Genomic DNA, 20953 nt, shown 5'->3' with positions numbered 1-20953 from the left:
ATGGCTTAAGGACAACAAAGTCAAGGTATTGGAGTGGCCATCACAAAGCCCTGACCTAAATCCTATGGAAAATGTGTGGGCAGAACTGAAAAAGTGTGTGCGAGCAAGGAGGCCTACAAACCTGACTCAGTTACACCAACTCTGTCAGGAGGAATGGGCCAAAATTCACCCAACTTATTGTGCGAAGCTTGTGGAAGGCTACCCGAAACGTTTGACCCAAGTTAAACAATTTAAAGGCAATGCTACCAAATACTAATTGAGTGTATGTAAACTTCTGACCCACTAGGAATGTGATGAAAGAAATAAAAGCTGAAATAAATATTTCTCTCTACTATTATTCTGACATTTCACATTCTAAAAAATAGAGTGGTGATCCTAACTGACCGAAGACAGGGAATTTTTACTCGGATGAAATATCAGGAATTGTGAAAAACTGAGTTTAAATGTATTTGGCTAAGGTGATCAGGTTCAGGAATGGTAAAAAAAAATCATAACATTCCCTTAAAATGTATCTTATAAATAGCAGTGTTGGGTGATTTGGAAAGCCATAGTCAGTAAATCAATAATATAATAATACTCATAGGAAAGGTTTTCATCTTTAGCTCACAATCTGTGGATACTGTATAATTAGAAAGGTTAGAGGTTCATGTAAAACATCACAGTACAATTGAAATATATATGACACATGGAAACCAAACAAGGGTGGTCTATGGTGATAGGTGGGATGAGCTGAGAGTGGCTGAGGGGTGGGTTTAAAGAGTGTATGTTCGGTAATGTGGATGGGTTCATTATTATTTTTACCTTAATGCAGACTGTTTGATGCAAACCTTAAACAGTGAGATATTATTTTCGAGAGAGAGAGAGAGAGAGAGAGAGAGAGAGAGAGAGAGAGAGAGAGAGAGAGAGAGAGAGAGAGAGAGAGAGAGAGAGAGAGAGAGAGAGAGAGAGAGAGAGAGAGAGAGAGAGAGAGAGAGAGAGAGAGAGAGAGAGAGAGAGAGAGAGAGAGAGAGAGAGAGAGAGAGAGAGAGAGAGAGAGGTGCTCTTAAAGGGATACTTCTGGATTTTGGCAATGAGGCCCTTTATCTACTTCCCCAGAGTCAGATGAACTCGTGGATATCATTTTCTACCTCAGGAGTAAACCCCATTGAATCCAGACAAAGAGCATGTTTTCTCTCCCCTCTCTCTCTGTGCAATAGCTCCTCTCCTTCATGGCACTGTCATTGTCATTCCTTCATGATGCTTTTATTTTATATCAAACTGACATTTCATTCCTACCACGTTTCCTTTGATTTTCATGCGTAGGAAGATCACATTTATGTATATCCGGGAATGATATTTGTTTAGCATATTTACATAAAACATACCCAGCCCATTTATATATGTTTCTAAATGTCAATGTTTTATTCATATCTTCTCTATCATTTGCTTTTCATATCCTTCCAACAGTTAAACTGCATAAACTGTCAAAAAGAGTGATTTGTTTTCATAGGTAATATTATTCCTCTAATCCAATTTGGCCTTTGTGTAGCGTAAAAATATTTACATTTGAATAAAAAGACTTGCAATCATAACCACTAATTATGGTAGTTATTTCTGAAAACAAAAAGATTTAAAAAGTACCTGGGGTAAGTGCTTTACAAAAGTCTAATACAATTAATTCAAGTCAATATTCTTCACAAGGCTTTCCTCTCCTTTTCATACAGTACAATATCACTGCTTTAATGAAGTCTTTACCCTGGCTGCCCTGAAGAGATACAGTCATAAGGGAAAGAGGGAACCAGTAACAGTATAGCCCACTATGGTTGTGTTAAAAAAATAGGAACCATAAAACCCCCAAAATAACCATTGAGATGCTGACCATCACCAGTCATCAATTTGATCTTATATTGACAACCCTGTCAACCACATCCACTGCCTGTACAGTGTTAATGAGTTCATCCATGCTAACTGATTCAGCCCTCACACATGGGAACCATCCATCTGTGAGCTACTACAGTAATCCTTAACATTCTCCCCTTTGTCTACACCACTGTAATCTCATTCTCAAGACGGAGTCAGAGTGCACAACATGCAGGGGCTGTTATGAACTCTGGTTGATATTTGTTTATAAAGCTGTCTTACAGAAACGTCCTAATTATCTTAAGTCAAAAATCCAGTGGTCAAACAGTATTTATCAGACTCGTTCACAGGACATGCTAGTGCTAGATACACCCTGGATTCACTCTGTTAGGCAAAATGGCATTTGAAAATCATGCTCCACACTCATGGAATGAATTGCAGAGAGAACTCCAGTTAGATGTTTTGGTGCCTGTAAGACAGTTTAAATGCACATTACATTAACTTTATTATAAACTGTGATTGATTTTTGTAATGTGTATTTTTCTCATAGAATTTATTTATTTTAAATCTCTATCTTGTATGTTTTAATTTTGTTTGGATGTTTGATTATTATTTGCTGTGTTGTGTTTGTTGTTGTATAACAGGGCACCACTGTAAAAGAGACTCTGTCTCCGCCTGTTTAAATACAGGTTCATAATGAAAACTATTGGAACTGGTCCAGGACGTCCAGTCACACTGCTGCAATACAGAACCAACTAATATATGTATATATGAACACATATATATATACACACTACCGTTCAAAAGTTTGGAAATTCCTTGTTTTTGAAAGAAAAGTTGTTTTTTTTGTCCATTAAAATAACATCAAATTGATCAGAAATACAGTGTAGACATTGTTAATGTTGTAAATGACGATTGTATCTGGAAACGGCAGATTTTTTATGGAATATCTACACCTGGAATGCATTTGAATAAACAAGTGTGCCTTGTTAAAAGTTAATTTGTGGAATTTCTTTCCTTCTTAACGTTTGAGCCGATCAGTTGTGTTGTGACAAGGTAGGGGTGGTATGCAGAAGATAGCCCTATTTGGTAAAAGACTAAGTCCATATTATGGCAAGAACAGCTCAAGTAAGCAAAGAGAAACGACAGTCCATCATTACTTTATTACATGAAGGTCAGTCAATCCGTAAAATTTCAAGAACTTATAAAGAAACTAGCTCTCATGAGGACCGTCACAGGAAAGGAATACCCAGAGTTACCTCTGCTGCAGAGGATAAGTTCATTAAAGTTAACTGCAACTTAGATTGCAGCCCAAATAAATGCTTCACAGAGTTCAAGTAACAGACACATCTTAACATCAACTGTTCAGAGGAGACTGCGTGAATCAGGTCTTTATGGTCGAAATGCTGCAAAGAAATCACTACTAAAGGACACCAATAAGAAAAAGAGACTTGCTTGGGCCAAGAAACACGAGCAATGGACATTAGACCGGTGGAAGTCTGTCCTTTAGTCTGATGAGTCAAAATGTGCGATTTTTGGTTCCAACCGCCGTGTCTTGTGAGATGCAGAGTAGGTGCATGGATAATATCTGCATGTGTGGTAAGCACCGTGAAGCATGGAGGAGGAGGTGTGATGGTGCTTTGCTGGTGAAACTGTCAGTGATTTATTTAGAATTTAAGGCACACCTAACCAGCATGACAACTACAGCATTCTGCAGCGATATGCCATCCTGTCAGGATTTGGCCAGGATTGTTCAGGTTTTGGTCACTAGATGCCCCCATTGTGCTTTTTTGACCCTTTTGTTTTTTCCCTTGTTCCAGTTATTATTTGCACCTGTGCCTCATTTCCCTTGAAAGTATTTAAACCCTTAGTGTTCCTCAGTTCTTTGCTCTGTGTTTGTATGTTAGCACCCAGCCCCAGCCATGCTGTGAACATTTGTTTCTCTTGTTGAATTTTCTTGAGGTACTCTGGTTTTGTTCTTGTTTATTTTTGATTATTCTTTTGAGGTTTGTTTTTTCCCTGCTGTTGTTACCACTTTGTGGATTTTCCTTGTGTCTTAGAGGATATACATTTTTTCTCTTGGAAATTACTTTTGACGTTGTGGATTTTTATTTTTTGCCTGAAGATCTTTTCCTTTTTACTTTATTAAACCACCGTCTCTAGTACTGCTGTGTCTGCCTCATCTTCTGGGTTCTGCCGACTATTAGTGGCTCAGACTATTAGTGACTGTTTCTCACACCGGGTCCTGACACCATCCCATCTGGTTTGCACTTAGTGGGACTATAATTTGTTTTTCAACAGGACAACAACACAAAACACACCTCCAGGTTGTGTAAGGGCTTTTTGACCAAGAAGGAGAGTGATGGAGTGCTGCATCAGATGACCTGGCCTCCACAATCCCCCGACCTCAACCCAATTGAGATGGTTTGGGATGAGTTGGACCGCAGAGTGAAGGAAAAGCAGCCAACAAGTGCTCAGCATATGTGGGAACTCCTTCAAGAATGTTGGAAAAGCATTCCAGGTGAAGCCGGTTGAGAGAATGCCAAGAGTGTTGAACACTTTTTTGGTTACCCCATGATTCCATATGTGTTATTTCATAGTTTTAATGTCTTCACTATTATTCTACAATGTATAGAAAATAGTAAAAAAAAATAAGAATAAACATTGAATGAGTAATTGTGTCCAAACTTTTGACTGGTACTGTATACAACCAATATAGAACCAATATTAAACCAAATAATATATATATATATATATATATATATATATATATAAACTCATAAAAAAAGAAACATCCCTTTTTCAGGACCCTGTCTTTCAAAGATTATTTGTAAAAATCCAAATAACTTCACAGATCTTCATTGTAAAGGGTTTTAACACTGTTTCCATGCATGTTCAATGAACCGTAAACAATTGATGAACATGCTCCTGTGGAACGGTCGTTAAGACACTAACAGCTTACAGATGGTAGGTAATTAAGGTCACAGTTATGAAAGGACACTAAAGATGCCTTTCTACTGACTCTGAAAAACACCAAAAGAAAGATGCCCAGGGTTCCTGCTCATCTCTGTGAACGTGCCTTAGGCATGCTGCAAGGAAGCATGAGGACTGCAGATGTGGCCAGGGCAATAAATTGCAATGTCCTACTGTGAGAGGCCTAAGACAGCGCTACAGGGAGACAGGACGGACAGCTGATCTTCCTCGCAGTGCCAGACCATGTGTAACAACACCTGCACAGGATTGGTACATCCGAAAATCACACCTGCAGGACAGGTACAGGATGGCAACAACTGCCCAAGTTACATCAGGAATGCACAATCCCTCCATCACTGCTCAGACTCTCCGCAATAGGCTAAGAGAGGCTGGACTGAGGGCTTACAGGCCTGTTGTAAGGCAGGTCCTCACCAGACATCACCGGCAACAACGTTACCTATGAGCTCAAACCCACCGTCGCTGGACCAGACAGGACTGGCAAAAAGTGCTCTTCACTGACGAGTCGCGGTTTTGTCTGGGAACTTGCAGGTGCCTTGGTGGAAGAGTGGGGTAACATCTCAAAGCAAGAACTGGCAAAACTGGTGCAGTCCATGAGGAGGAGATGCACTGCAGTATTTAATGCAGCTGGTGGCCACACCAGATACTGACTGTTACTTTTGATCCCCCCTTTGTTCAGCCACACATTATTCCATTTCTGTTAGTCACATGTCTGTGGAACTTGTTCAGTTTATGTCTCAGTTGTTGCATCTTGTTATGTTCATACAAATATTTACACGTTACGTTTGCTGAAAATAAACACAGTTGACAGTGAGAAGACATTTCTTTTTTTGCTGAGTTTAGAACCAATAGAGAACCAACTAATATATACAGTGCATTTGGAAAGTATTCAGACCTCTTCCCTGTTTACACATTTTGTTACGTAACAGCCTTATTCTACAATTATTTGCATTAGTATTCAGACTCTTTTCTATGAGACTCGAAATTGAGCTCAGGTTCATCCTGTTTCCATTGATCATCCTGGAGATGTTTCTACGACTTTGTCGGAGTCCACCTGTGGTACATTCAATTGATTGGACATGATTTGGAAAGGCACACACCTGCACACACACACCACAATCCGAGACAGGATTGTGTAGAGGCACAGATCTAGGGAAGGGTAACAAATTTTTTTTGCAGCATTGAAGGTTCCCAAGAACACAGTGTCCTCCACTGTGTTCTTGGAGCCACCAAGACTCTTGGAACCACCAAGACTCTTGCTAGAGCTGGCCGCCCAGCCAAACTGAGCACTCAGGGGAGAAGGGCCTTGGTTAGAGAGATGATCAAGAACCAGAGATCCAGAGTTCCTCTGTGGAGATGGGAGAACCTTCCAGAAAGACGACAATCTCAGTAGCACTATGGTAGAGTGGCCAGATGGAAGCCACTCCTCAGTAAAAGGCACACAGCCCGCTTGGAGTTTGCCAAAAGACACCTAAAGGACTCTCAGACCATCGGAAACAAGATTCACTAATGAAAACAAGATTGAACTCTTTGGCCTAAATGCCAAGCATCACGTCTGGAGGAAACCTGGCACCATCCCTACGGTGAAGCATGGTGGTGGCAGCTTTATGCTGTGGGGATGTTTTTCAGCGGCACTGCCTGGGAGACTAGTCAGGATCGAGGGAAAGATGAAAGGAGAAAAGTACAGATAGATCCTTGATGAAAATCTGCTCCAGAGCGCTCAGGACTTCAGACTGGGGCGAAGATTCACCTTCCAACAACAATCCTAAGGACACAGCCAAGACAATGCGGGGGGGGCTTCGGGACAAGTCTCTGAATGTCCTTGAGTGGCACAGCCAAAGCCCGGACTTGAATCCGATCGAACATCTCTGGAGAGACCTGAAAATAGCTGTGCAGCAACGCTCCCCATCCAACCTGACAAAGATTAAGAGTATCTGTAGAGAAGAATGAGAGAAACTTCACAAATACAGTTGCACCAAGCTTGTAGCGTCATACCCAAGAAGACTTGAGGCTATTAGAGAGCCGTTTTATTTCTCTATTTGGTTAGGTCAGGGTGTGATTAGGGTGGGCATTCTATGTTCCCTATTTCTTTGTTTTTGGCCGAGTGTGGTTCCCAATCAGAGGCAGCTGTCTATCGTTGTCTCTGATTGGGAATCATACTTAGGTAGCCTTTTTCCCACCTGTGTTTTGTGGGTAGTTATTTTCTGTTTTGTCTCTGTTACCTGACAGAACTGTTCGCTTTCGTTTTGTTACTTTGTTCGAGTGTTTTTTGATAATAAAAATAATCATGAACACTTTTCACGCTGCGCTTTGGTCCACTCCTTCCGACGACAGGCGTTACACACACGACTTATTAAGATTTCCTAGATCAATCTGATTTTGCTGAAAAACATTTAATGATTCAGCAAATCGTTCACTGTAGTTCCAAGGATGAAAACCGTGGATGATTCTATTCCTAATTGGAATATTGTGATAGCTGATCTTTTTTTCCAAAGATTGTTAAGAAATATATAATGCTCAAGCAAGAACAAAAAGATCCCTCACTGAAAATGCATACCATAGCAGCATACCACTCTGTCTTTAATAAATAATTACTGCTGCTAGTGAATTAAGGAGAAACATACATGTCAAGATAGATAGATACACACTCACTTCCAGTGGTGGTTTTCATGTTCATTCTGAATACCATACAAATCTGAGACCTCCCGCAGGCTTGCTGAGAGAAGCCACATTTACATGTTAGTCCTTCTGAGTTGAATCTGCTTTCTAGAGATGACGTTTAATATGTCATTCTGTCAACCGCTAATGCCCTGTTGCAATATATGCATGCAGTATAAAGGGAAATCCTACTGTAGAATGATCTTTATCACATAATTCCCATAGACTTAACACGGAGAAATGGGCTTGATCTTTTAGTCTACGTTTGAAAGCGGCACTCAAGCTGCTGATTATCACATCAAGTCCTTTATCTTTGTTATTGCAATCAGAGGGCAAATATTAGTACAAATATTAAAAAATACATTATGTTGGTAGATATACACTGAGTGTACAAAACATTAAGAGCAATTTCCTAATATTGAGTTGCACCTGGAGTCACCTGGTCAGTCTATGTCATGGAAAGAGCAGGTGTTCATAATGTTTTTTAAACTCAAGTGTAGGTTTCTACACATGCCGGTTTTGTTGAATCCACAAAACAGAGATGCAGGATAATGGAACCAGCCACAACTCGACTGCAGATTTTATTATGACTATATCAGCCAACAGAAATACAGAAATTGCGCTTGAAGCCTGGTTTCAGAGCTCTGTACCTTTGTATTGAAGAAAACAAAAGGTTTTCTTCATTTTGGCTCAAACGGGGGCAGTTTCCATGTCTCTTGGCTCACAGATGTCGAGTATGGGTTTAGACTGTCTGTGGCTCTGCAGAGAAAGAGAGAGAGGCGTTGATTCAAATGAATTTCCATTACAGAAAACTGGCTGGCCGGAATAAATCATAATAAAAATGGAACCTGTCATCTCCCACAGATCTCCTACCTTGGGACAGTGCTGAAACCTCTCCCATCATATGCCCCAGTGAAGCAGGGATGGTGGAAAAGAGCATGGAGAGGCTTTATGTGCCAGATGGAAAGTTTTTGAAAAGGGGATTAAAATAAAGCTCACTTTTTAAAAAGAGGCTTCCTCTTTGCCATGTATATATTTTAGCCCATGCTTGTTTCCACTGAGAATTGGGTGTCATGACTGGGACTTTAGTCTTTGTGTATTGTTGTGTAATGCATTTGTAATTGCATAGTCTTTGGTAATTCATATGACCTTTTTTAAATTTGTCTGAATCAGCACAACTATATTATTATCTAATACAATTTTTTGGAAAGGTCTTAGTTCCCCTTACAATGTTGCAACAGGCAAGGGGGATAGCTAATCATTTGCACAATTGAATGTGTTCAACCAAAATGTTTCTTCCGCACTTAACCCAACCCCTCTGAATCAGAGAAGTGTGGTGGGTTGCCTTAATCGATGTCATCGGCACCCAGGGAGCAGTTGTTGTTGGGGCTTAACTGCGTTACTCAAGGACAGAGAAGATTTTTTTTTTATCTTGCCAGCTCAGGGATTTAAACCAGCGACCTTTGGTTACTGGCCTAACGTTAATAACCGCTAGGCTACATGCCGCCCATAACTACCATTATGACTGTTGCCGTTACAATGTTGCTGGCCAGGATGTGGGTAGCACGTTACAATAAATGTCCTGTGGTATCCCGGGAGGTCTACCCCGGGGGTTGGTGATAGAGGGGAGGTACATAACTCGACGTTGGCTCCCTTTGCTGGGAGTACACGGGCTGGGCACCCTGACGCTGATGGCCCAAGTAGAGGTAATTAGGGGAGAGTGCCAACCAACCGTGCAGGACACATAGAGGGAGCACCGTGGCACCCCTCAAGGAGAGACAGAGAAACAGACACAGAGCAGAATCTGAGAAGAAGGACCGAGCCAAACTTAAATTATTTTGTTCTTATGTTTATTTTGTTGCCCAGTAAAGTCATGACTGACTAGAACCTCCCTGTATCTGTGTTAACCTCTGCATGCTCAACTCAACACCCCACGTTTTACCACATATGGTGGAGAATGAAGGCTTCTCAGTAGCTTTCAGTGCCGTTTGGTCGAGTGTACAGAGATTACCACGGAGTAACTGGTGGCTCAGTTTATCTTCAGTCAGCAGAAGCAACAGGCTCTACAGGAACAAGCGCTGGAGGAGCAGTGCCAACAAAACTGGTAGCGGAGGCATCCCAGGTGAAGGGTAGGATGGTTCAGGAGTCTAGCCCGAATCAGTTCCTGGTCAAGTTAAAGGAGGAAGATGATGTGGAGACATATTTGTGCACCTTCGAGGGCACGGCGCAGAGAGAAGGATGACCCAAGTCCAAGTGGGCCAGCCTTTTGGCACCCTATCTTTCCGGGGTAGCCCAGAAGGCCTACTTCGACTTGAATGCCGACCAGGCAGCTAATTATGGGGGATTCAAATGTGAGATCCTGAGCCTTTGACTCCACCATCTCCCCCCACGCTCAGATGAGCAACCTGGTGCACCTGACCTAGGGCTGGCTACTGATAAACGGTACCTTCGGGCCCTCCCATATGAGATGAGGAAGGAGGCGAGCATGTAGAACCCCCAGAGCATGGACAAATTGCTGACCGTGGTGGAAACCCACCAGAACATCCAGAAAAGAATTGAGAGAGGCAAGGTACTCAAGGGGGCCCGGACGGAACCAGCAGCGGCCGTGAAGGGGGGGGGAGACGACCCAAACCGATGACGACATCTGCTGCTGGACCAAGATCAGAGGCCCTGCTATGAGTGCGATGAGCCGGGACACCTCGCATGGAGCTGCCCCGGTCGGGAGGAGTCCATCACCTCCGCATCCCCCAGCTCCGGGGTAAACCGGATGGTGAGTTATGTCACCTCCTGTTGGATGCACACCGAGATGGCCCCTATGATGGTTCCAGTATGAATTGATGGCGTCAACACCAGCGCTCTGCTTGACTCCGGCAGCAAGGTGACCCTGGCCCAACCACAGTGGCTCACACGAGAGGGGAAAGACGAACCTGGGGATGAGGAGGAGACCGTGTACATGGGGACACGAAGAGGTACCCAACCGTGGCTGTGCAGATAACCACATGGGTGCTGTTCTTAACCTGCCTGTGCCCATTCTCCTCTTTTGCCCTCTTTTCCAGGCACTGTGGAGTAGGGACCTGGGTAGGTGCCTGAGCGAGGTAGGAAGGAGAGGAAAAAGGATGGTCGCCTGCCCAACCCACGCCCCTCCGTGAGAGTTGTCCACTGGGCCCCGAGTCGGACAGGAGGGAGACAAACCCGTGCCGGGATGCGAGCCATTGTCCAAGGAGGACTTCAGGCTCCCCTTTATGGAGGTGGAGGCACCAGACGGACCGCCCGACAAGGGAATCCCCACGGGCCAGTTCGGGACGGCCCAGTTAGAAGATCCCAACCTCCAGAACACGAGGGGCCAGGTGATCGTGGTGGATGGCGTGCAATTACCTGGGGTAAGTGAGTGGCGCCACCCCCACTTTGCCGTCAAGCATTATTTATTGTATCAGGTAGTAAAGCACAGTGGGGAGATGAAAGACTCGTTACTCATACCCACCCAGTATGTTAGGACTGTCTTGTAGCTCGCCAGGGAGCAGATCCGAATCGGTTCCACTGGCCCGGAGTCAACCACGGTATCTGGTTCCAGATCACAGCTCCAAGGGCAAATTATATATACCCTTTGGTTCCCTTGCCCGTTACAGGGGTGCCGTTTGAGCAGGTGGCGATGGATCTGGTGGGTCCATTGTTGAAGAGCGCAAGGTGACACCAACACATCCTAGTAATAGTGGATTATGCCACCCGGTATCCATAGGCAATCCCGTCACGCACGGCGGCAGTGAAAAGTATCTCACGGGAGATCTTCCATTTATTCAGCCGGGTGGGTATACTGCGGAAAATCCTGACGAACATAGCCAAGGAGGTCTGGGAGGAGCAACTGACTACCCTTCGCAGCGTGGTGGAACACATGGAGGAGAGAGCAAGAGGATGATGGAGATTTAGTCAGTGGTGTGGGAGCACATGGCCCAGGAGAAACGTGCCCTGGAGCGCCTATACAACCAGGGGGCCCAACCACGAGAGTTCCACCCGGGTGAGAAGGTCTTGGTGCTGATCCCCACAACGGAAAGCAAATTCTGGCTATGTGGCATGGGCCCCTATGACATCGTCGAGCGGGTAGGCGACATCAATCATAAGGTCCGCCAACCGGGGCGGAGAAAACCCCCTTGCTTTACCATGTGAACCTACTGAAGAAGTGACACGCACGAGAGGCGCTGTGTGCAATGTGGACATGGCTACAGCAGAAACCCGCCCTCTGTCGAAGTTGCCATTGGTGAACACCTCAGCCCGACCCAATGGCAAGCGCTCAGAGAATTGGCAGAATACGGCCGGATCTCGTGGAACATCAGATCCACACCCTTCCGGGAGAAAAAGTGTATAAACGGCCAAACCGGATACCTGAAGCCCGGAGGGCGGCGGTCCAGCGGGAACTGACGACAATCCTAGAGATGGGAGTCCCACAATGAGTGGTCTAGTCGTATAGTGCAAGTACCAAAACCGTCTCAATGACTTCTGGGGCCTGAACCAAAACCATCTCAATGACTAACGGGGCCTGAACGAGGTCAGCAAATTCAACGCCTACCCTATGCCCCGGGTGGACAAACTGATCGACCGCTTGGGGAATGCAAGATAAGTCAAATCAAATCAAATGTTATTTGTCACATGTGCTGAGTATAACACGTTCACCTTACAGTGAAATGCTTACTTATAAGCCCTTAACCAACAATGCAGTTTTAAGAAAATCCCTGAAAAAGTAAGAGATTAGAATAACAAATAATTAAAAAGCAGAAAAGTAAATAACAATAGTGGGGATATGTACAGGGGGTACCGGTACAGAGTCAATGTGTCAATGTGTGGGGGGCACCGGTGTCGAGGTAATTGAGGTAATTATTTTTGTGTAGGTAGAGTTATTAAAGTGACTGTGCATAGATATTAACAGAGAGTAGCAGCAGCGTGGGGGGGGGGGGGGGGGGGGGTTCAGACGTCTTAGCTGTTCAGACGTCTTATGGCTTTGGGGTAGAAGCTGTTTAGAAGCCTCTTGGACCTAGACTTGGCGCTCCGGTACCGCTTGCCGTGCGGTAGCAGAGAGAACAGTCTATGACTAGGGTGGCTGGAGTCTTGACAATTTTTAGGGCCTTCCTCTGACACCGCCTGGTATAGAGGTCCTGGATGGCAGGAAGCTTTGCCCCGGTGATGTACTGGGCCGTACGCACTACCCTTTGTAGTGTCTTGCGGTCGGAGGCCAAGCAGTTGCCATACCAGGCAGTGATGCAACCTGTCAGGATGCTCTCGATGGTGCAGCTGTAAAACCTGTTGAGGATCTGAGGACCCATGCCAAATCTTTTCAGTCTCCTGAGGGGGAATAGGTTTTGTCGTGCTCTCTTCACGACTGTCTTGGTGGGCTTGGACTTTGTTAGTTTGTTGGTGATGTGGAAGCCAAAGAACTCAAAGCTCTCAACCTGCTACACTACAGCCCAGTCGATGAGAATGGGAGAGTGCTCAGTCCTCCTTTTCCTGTAGTCCACAATCATCTCCTTTGTCTTGATCACATTGAGAGAGAGGTTATATTCCTTGCACCACACAGTCAGGTCTCTGGCCTCCTCCCTATAGGCTGTCTCATCGTTGTTGGTGATCAGGCCTACCACTGTTGTGTCATCAGCAAACTTAATGATGGTGTTGGAGTCGTGCCTGGCCGTGCAGTCATGAGTGAACAGGGAGTACAGGAGGGGACTGAGAACGTGCCCCTGAGGGGCCCCCGTGTTGAGGATCAGTGTGGTGGATGTGTTGTTACCTACCCTTACCACCTGGGGGGCCTGTCAGGAAGTCCAGGATTCAGTTGCAGAGGGAGGTGTTTAGTCCCAGTGTCCTTAGTTTAGTAATGAGCTTTGAGGGCACTATGGTGTTGAACGCTGAGCTGGAGTCAATGAATAGCATTCTCATGTAAGTGTTCCTTTTGTCCAGGTGGGAAAGGGCAGTGTGGAGTACAATAGAGATTGCATCGTCTGTGGATCTGTTTGGGCGGTATGCAAATTAGGGTGGGTCTAGGGTTTCTGGTGTAATGGTGTTGATGTGAGCCATGACTAGCCTTTCAAAGCACATCATGGCTACAGACGTGAGTGTTACAAGTCAGTAGTCATTTAGGCAGGTTACCTTTTTGTTCTTGGGCACAGGGACTATTGTGGTCTGCTTGAAACATGTTGGTATTACAGACTCAGACAGGGAGAGGTTGAAAATGTCAGTGAAGAAAGACTCTTGCCAGTTGGTCAGTGCATGCTCGGAGTACACGTCCTGGTAATCTGTCTGGCCCAGCGGTCTTGTGAATGTTGCCCCATTTAAAGGTCTTACTCACATTGGCTGCGGAGAGCGTGATCACACAGTCGTCTCGTACAGCTGATTCTCTCATGCATGTTTCAATGTTACTTGCATCGAAGTGAGCATAGAAGTTTTTTAGCTCATCTGGTACGCTCGAGTCACTAGGCAGCTCTCTGCTGTGGTTCCCTTTGTAGTCTCTAATAGTTTGCAAGCCCTGCCACATCCGACGAGCGTCGGAGCCGGTGTAGTAGGATTTGATCTTAGTCCTGTATTGATGCTTTGCCTGTTTGATGGTTCGTCGCTCCTTGAAAGTGGCAGCTCTACCCTTAAGCTCAGTGCGAATGTTGCCTGTAATCCATGGCTTCTGATTGGGGTATGTACGTACAGTCTCTGTGGGAGACGATGTTCTCGATGCATTTATTGATAAAGCCAGTGAATAAAGCCAATGATGTGGCGTACTCCTCAATGCCATCTGAAGATTCCCAGAACATATTCCAGTATGTGCTAGCAAAACAGTCCTGTAGTTTAGCATCTGCTTCATCTGATCACTTTTTTATAGACTGAGTCGCTGGTGCTTCCTGCTTTAATTTTTGCTTGTAAACAGAAATCAGGAGGATAGATTTGGCAAATGGAGGGCGAGGGAGAGCTTTGTAAGCATCTCTGTGTGTGGAGTGAATTTTTTCCCCCTGTGATTGCACATTTAACTTGCTGATAGAAATGAGGTAAATCTGATTTAAGCACACTGGACCTTATGCTGGCAGCGGCCTCCCGGGAGAAGTCGTCCTTCTCCACCCCAGGGGCAGCTATACCACTACCACTTCCTTTCGGGCTCCACAGGGCCTCAGCGAACTTTCAGCAACTCATAGACCTTGTCCCGCGCCCGCACTGTGAGTAAGCTGCTGCTTATTTGGATTACATAATTGTGCACAGTGACAGTTGGGAGTCCCATCTCTGAAGGTTACAGGTGGTGGTGGATGTGCTAAGGAATGCCTGGCTGACCGCAAACCCACACAAGTGCAAGCTGGGCTACGTCAAGGTAGCTGGGCTACACAAGTGCAAGCTGGCTATCAAAATGGGCAGGGAAATGTGAAGCCCCAAGGGAAAAAAATCACCTCCATTAGGAGATGGCCGTTCCCCCGAACCAAGAGGCAGGTGCAAACCTAGCCCTGAGCACACCTCCCTCCCCCCTATCCCGGGAGGTCTAACCCGATGGTTGGTGATAGAGTGGAGGTACGTGCCGCGACATTGTTTCCCTCTGCTGGGAGTACACGGGATGGGCACAGCAACGCTGATGGCCTCAAGTAGAGGTAATTAGGGGAGAGTGCCAACCAGCCGTGCAGGACACATAGAGGGAGCACCGTGGCACCCCTCAAGGAGAGACAGAGAAACAGACACGGAGCAGAATCTGAGAAGAAGGACCGAGCCAAATCTAAGTTGTTTTTTTTATATGTTTATTTTGTTGCCTAGTAAAGTCGTGTTTTCTAACTAGAACCTCTCTGTCTTTGTGTTAATCTCGGCACGCCCAACCCAACACCCCATGGTTTACCACAGTGCATTGTATCGGACATATAGGAAATGCAATATATGTAACACTTTAGTGTACATTAGCAGCAGAATAAGGAAGGCAATGCCATAGACAGCAGCAGAATGAGGGAATGCCACACTCTTAGAAAAAAAGTGCTATCTAGAACCTAAAAGGGTTCTTCGGCTGTCCCCATGGTGGAACCGTTGGAAGAACCCTTTTTGGTTCCAGGTAGAATCGTTTTTGTTCCAGGTAGAACCCATTTGGGTTCCATATTGCACCCTTTCCACCGAGGGTTCGACATGGAACCCAAAAGTGTTCTACCTGCAATCAAAAAGGGTTCTCCCATGGGGACTGCCGAATAACCTTTTTTCTAAGAGTGTAAAAATGGCAGCAGAATGAGGGTAGCCCTCTACATACCTTACCCCAATGCTAATCAATTAGATAGCGGGGGAAATGTCAGCCTCTCAATCTGTGTGAGTCCCCCTGAGCACCTCTTTGTGTATTGCTTGTCACTTTCCAGACAAATAAAGCATGTCAACATGGCACATAGCAACCCTCCAGTGCTTTCAAATTGTCCCGGAGGGACTCGTAGGCACACTTTGGTCTTTTCTCGAAATGTCAAGTTACTCAATGGACAAACTTTATCAAAAAATTCATCCATCATATCAAACACATCTCTCTGCACAGACAAATATTGTCGTGCAAGTAATCTTGGTCCAGTATTTCCATTTGCTATCTGTTGTGCATGTCTTCAGCAAATTAGCATCACCACACACTTCTTATAGTAGCAATACAGTATATTCTGGGTACCCTACAGTTGTTCTGTTACTGTGTTTGGCAGCTGGATGAGATAAATGCACACTGCTTCTATACTTCCCTATAGTGTTTTGAGGGAGCATTGTGATCCTCACTGGATATTTGCACAAATCAGAAATGTATACCTGTACTATACAATTTCAGAAATAACCATTTATAAATAGATCCTGTCAATATAGGGATCTTATCCTTGAAGGGATATTGAAGAACTACATTGCTATTTCTTCTGGGGAAATACATTTGTATTGGCTATCTTCCTTTTGGACCAAAACCTCATGTCTGTTTTCAACAGAAGCTACTGTTCTAACATGAATCCAGCAGCATTTTATTGCTGTGGCAATCTGAAAAACACCACGTCGTAATGAAAAACACCACGTCGTAATGAAAAACACCACGTCGTAATGAAGAACACCACGTCGTAATGAAAAACACCACGTCGTAATGAAAAACACCACGTCGTAATGAAGAACACCACGTCGTAATGAAAAACACCACGTCGTAATGAAAAACACAACGTTGTAATGGAAAACACCACGTCGTAATGAAAAACACCACGTCGTAATGAAAAACACCACGTCGTAATGAAAAACACCACGTCGTAATGAAAAACACCACGTCGTAATGAAAAACACCACGTCGTAATGAAAAACACCACGTCGTAATGAAAAACACCACGTCGTAATGAAAAACACCACGTCGTAATGAAAAACACAACGTTGTAATGGAAAACACCACGTTGTAATGGAAAACACCACGTCGTAATGAAAAACACCACGTCGTAATGGAAAACACCACGTTGTAATGGAAAACACCACGTCGTAATGAAAAACACCACGTCGTAATGAAAAACACCACGTCGTAATGAAAAACACCACGTCGTAATGAAAAACACCACATCGTAAAGAAAAACACCACGTCGTAATGAAAAACACCACGTCGTAATGAAAAACACCACGTCGTAATGAAAAACACCACGTCGTAATGAAAAACACCACGTTGTAATGGAAAACACCACGTCGTAATGAAAAACACCACGTTGTAATGGAAAACACCACGTCGTAATGAAAAACACCACGTTGTAATGGAAAACACCACGTCGTAATGAAAAACACCACGTCGTAATGAAAAACACCACGTCGTAATGAAAAACACAACTTCGTAATGAAAAACACCACATCGTAAAGAAAAACACCACGTCGTAATGGAAAACACCACGTCGTAATGAAAAACACCACGTTGTAATGGAAAACACCACGTCGTAATGAAAAACACCACGTTGTAATGGAAAACACCAAGTCGTAATGAAAAACACCACGTCGTAATGAAAAACACCACGTTGTAATGGAAAACACCACGTCGTAATGAAAAACACCACGTTGTAATGGAAAACACCAAGTCGTAATGAAGAACACCACGTCGTAATGAAAAACACCATTTGTGTTTGTGTTCCATTAACAGTATCTTGGAACCTTTCTGTAGCAAGATATTTTCTCATTTTCTGGTATTGTTGACTAGAACGGTTCAACCAAGGGCATTGCAGAAAGGCCTGCTACAGTACATGTATGCAAAAGCTAACCTGCTCTCAAGTGCCAGTATTCTATCTGAAAAGAAGATAATCTATTGATGTTTGGCTCATTGAAATATTAATATTCACAACTAACCCCTGCACAGTGATGAGAATTTCAAGTGGAGTACTGAGCGGATGCTTTCATGCAACGTTTCAGATACCTCACTGAATATTTTCAGCTTCAGAGCTCTGCTCTTAAATTATTGCCTTTACACAGTTCCCCTGTTTTTGTTTTCAGTTTGGCATCAATTATTCACTCATGCAACAATGCCAAAACAAATCATACCTTGAGATTATTTTAAGAATGGACTTTTCTCCCACAGTCGCACACAACACAATTGGTATCAAGCACCGTCTGCAACTCAATTATATCTTGATATCCGGGATGTTTCATTTGCAATAATGTTTTTTTAAATGTTTAATCTTGCAATAGAAATAGATTACATTGTAAGACTCAGATATTGTCAGATTATGTCCCATGTGATTGCTACAGATTCTTCAAAAAATATTTGTTCTTTCAAGGAAACTTAAAGCTGCGTTATGTACTTTGGGAAAGTAAAATGGAGTCTTGGGAAGTTTTGAGCTCTAATACATATGTTCACTGTAGTTAATCAAGTCATTGAGGGAAGTGCTCTAGTCTACAACATGTTGCCTGAACACCCAGCCATGGACACTACACCCGGCCATGGACACTATACACGGCCATGGACACTATACACGGCCATGGACACTATACACGGCCATGGACACTATACACAGCCATGGACACTATACACGGCCATGATCGCTACACCCGGACATGGACATTATACAGGCCATGGTCACCACAGCGGCCCATGGACACTATACCCGGCCAAGGACACTATACCCGGCCATGGACACTATACCCGGCCATGGACACTATACCCGGCCATGGACACTATGCCCGGCCATGCACACTATACCTGGCCATGGACACTACACTTGGTCAGGGATATTATTATACCACTTCAGGGACTTCAGTGGCGTCAGTGGAATGATTTCCTTCTAATGTCAACCATTTGTTCCGTGACATAATAGAAAACAACAGATAGGTTAGTGTTGGGGTAAGAAGTATTATATGTAAGCTGATATACTGTAGGTATTGACCCATATAGGTTTCCTGGCCATGTAATTAGATACATATACCATGTTTTGGTCGATGTAAACTTCAATTAGCTAAATCATGATCACTAGTCATTCAGTTAAAATGTTGTCCTGAATATTTAGTCAGGAACATAACAGTGGAAGAGAGAATGTTAACCCATGAGACTTTTAATTTAATTTATTCATGGCACAGCCAAGGCAGCTTAGTTTGGAAATTAACATCTTTTAATTTCTTATATTAAATTTCACACATTCAACCTTGAAGTTAATTAAGAGTGTAAGGACTCGGCAGCACGCCTCACCCCCTCAATCATCCCAGGGGCTGGTATCCTCTGTCTGATATTCTGGAAGATATTTCACCTTTTTACATCTAGCCTAAGGACCATAAGCAGCTTCGTTTCACACGTATACTGCAGGTCAGCGTTACATCTGACCCATAATAACACCAACCATAGCAACTTACAATGCTACCAGGGTTGGAGCTGCACTGAGCCATTACTGCCAAGCTCAGATATTATTAAATCAGAGAAATACAAGTATATTGTTGATCAGGTTTTTAACGATGACTCATAATAGGGTAATCTCATCTGACCATGTGGCGATCTATTACAAACTTGTGCTAATTAGAGCCCTGCAGTAGTCTACAGTGCAGTGTGAAACCACTAACCATTGTATCAATAAGGACACTTGAGATCATTTTCAAGTGATACAACTATAACTGTCGTGTGCTTGTCTTAACTACCCTAATAAATTACGTTATTATCCTAATGGCCATAATTTCATGCACAGCTGGCCACCAATTTAGTTTTTAGTAATGGTACAACGTATTATGAATCACTCAAAAACATTCCCCATTATTTTGAGTAAGTGTGATGACTCCACACAGGCTATATCGGAGATTAGCATCCCTGTTGTCACTGAAATGAATTACAGGAAGCAACAGCACTCTCAGCAAACTCCTCAAACCAGACCAGAATATTTGCAGTAACTTTTTAACAAGTGGAAACTAACACATACCTGTAGTTAGAGAAAAACATACTTGAGTTGTCGTTCCAAAGTAGAGCGACTGGAGGGAGACGCTAAAATGATTTTGTTGCTGCCAGATGTGCTGATCCCACAGTATGGTGTTACTGCAGGCGTGCTGGCAGACTGTGTTCCTGACAACGCTGCTGATTGTAATGTTATTTACGGTATAAATAGGAAAATACATCACCGTTATGGAATAAATCGACATGGTCTCTGATCTAATCCAAAACCCTGTTGACAAAGAGACAAAGAGTCAATAAAGCATTCCCCACTTCGGGTTCTTTCTTCACCTTAGCAGTACGGTCATTACTACTATATTTTGCTGTTGAGGATTAATGTTTGAATCCCATTTTGATGGACAGACCGGTGGAGCAACGATCAAGCTACTGTTTTAGATGGCATGGACCATTGTGTTGCATCATGGATAATAGAACAACAAAATTGTAATTTCAGGGACAAGTGCTCAATGTCCATCCTGTCCTGTACACTTGTGATGCAACACTAAGATACACACTCTCTGGTCATAGCTCTTCAAAAAACTGAAACTTAAATACCAAGCTAAAGACAAACCAGGATCAACACTGATAAATGACGATCCTGGATCAACTCAACTAAATAACTACCCAGGATAAACACCGCTAAATGATGATCCAGTATAAACACGGCTAAAAGCGATGAGGCCGATATCGTTGCCAATATTACATACAGTGCATTTTGAAAGTATTCAGACCACTTATCTTTTTCCACATTTTGTTATGTTACAGCCTTATTCTAAAATTGATTAAATAAATGTGTTCCTCCTCAATCTACACACAATATCTGTCACATCTTCTCCTGCTCCTCCCCTTGGGAGTGTGACATCACTGGAATACTAACCACCGGACCTGGGATTCATCATTACACACACCTGGCACTCATCATTACGCGCACCTGTTAATCATTATGATTCACACCTGGACTTCATTACCTTTATTATTTTCTCCTCTTTATACGTAATTTTCTTATGTTCACTCACCAGTTGGTATTATCTTTGTGTACCGGAGTGTAGCCACATGGAATTGTCTCGTTCCTGGTTTTGTTGCTTTATTAAAAGTTCACCTGCACCTGCTTCCCGA

This window comes from Salvelinus alpinus, chromosome 2 (genome assembly GCF_045679555.1).
Source record: "Salvelinus alpinus chromosome 2, SLU_Salpinus.1, whole genome shotgun sequence".
Taxonomy (NCBI): Eukaryota; Metazoa; Chordata; class Actinopteri; order Salmoniformes; family Salmonidae; genus Salvelinus; species Salvelinus alpinus.
The sequence above is the reverse complement of the archived record's forward strand: the minus strand, read 5'-3'. Positions refer to the sequence as shown.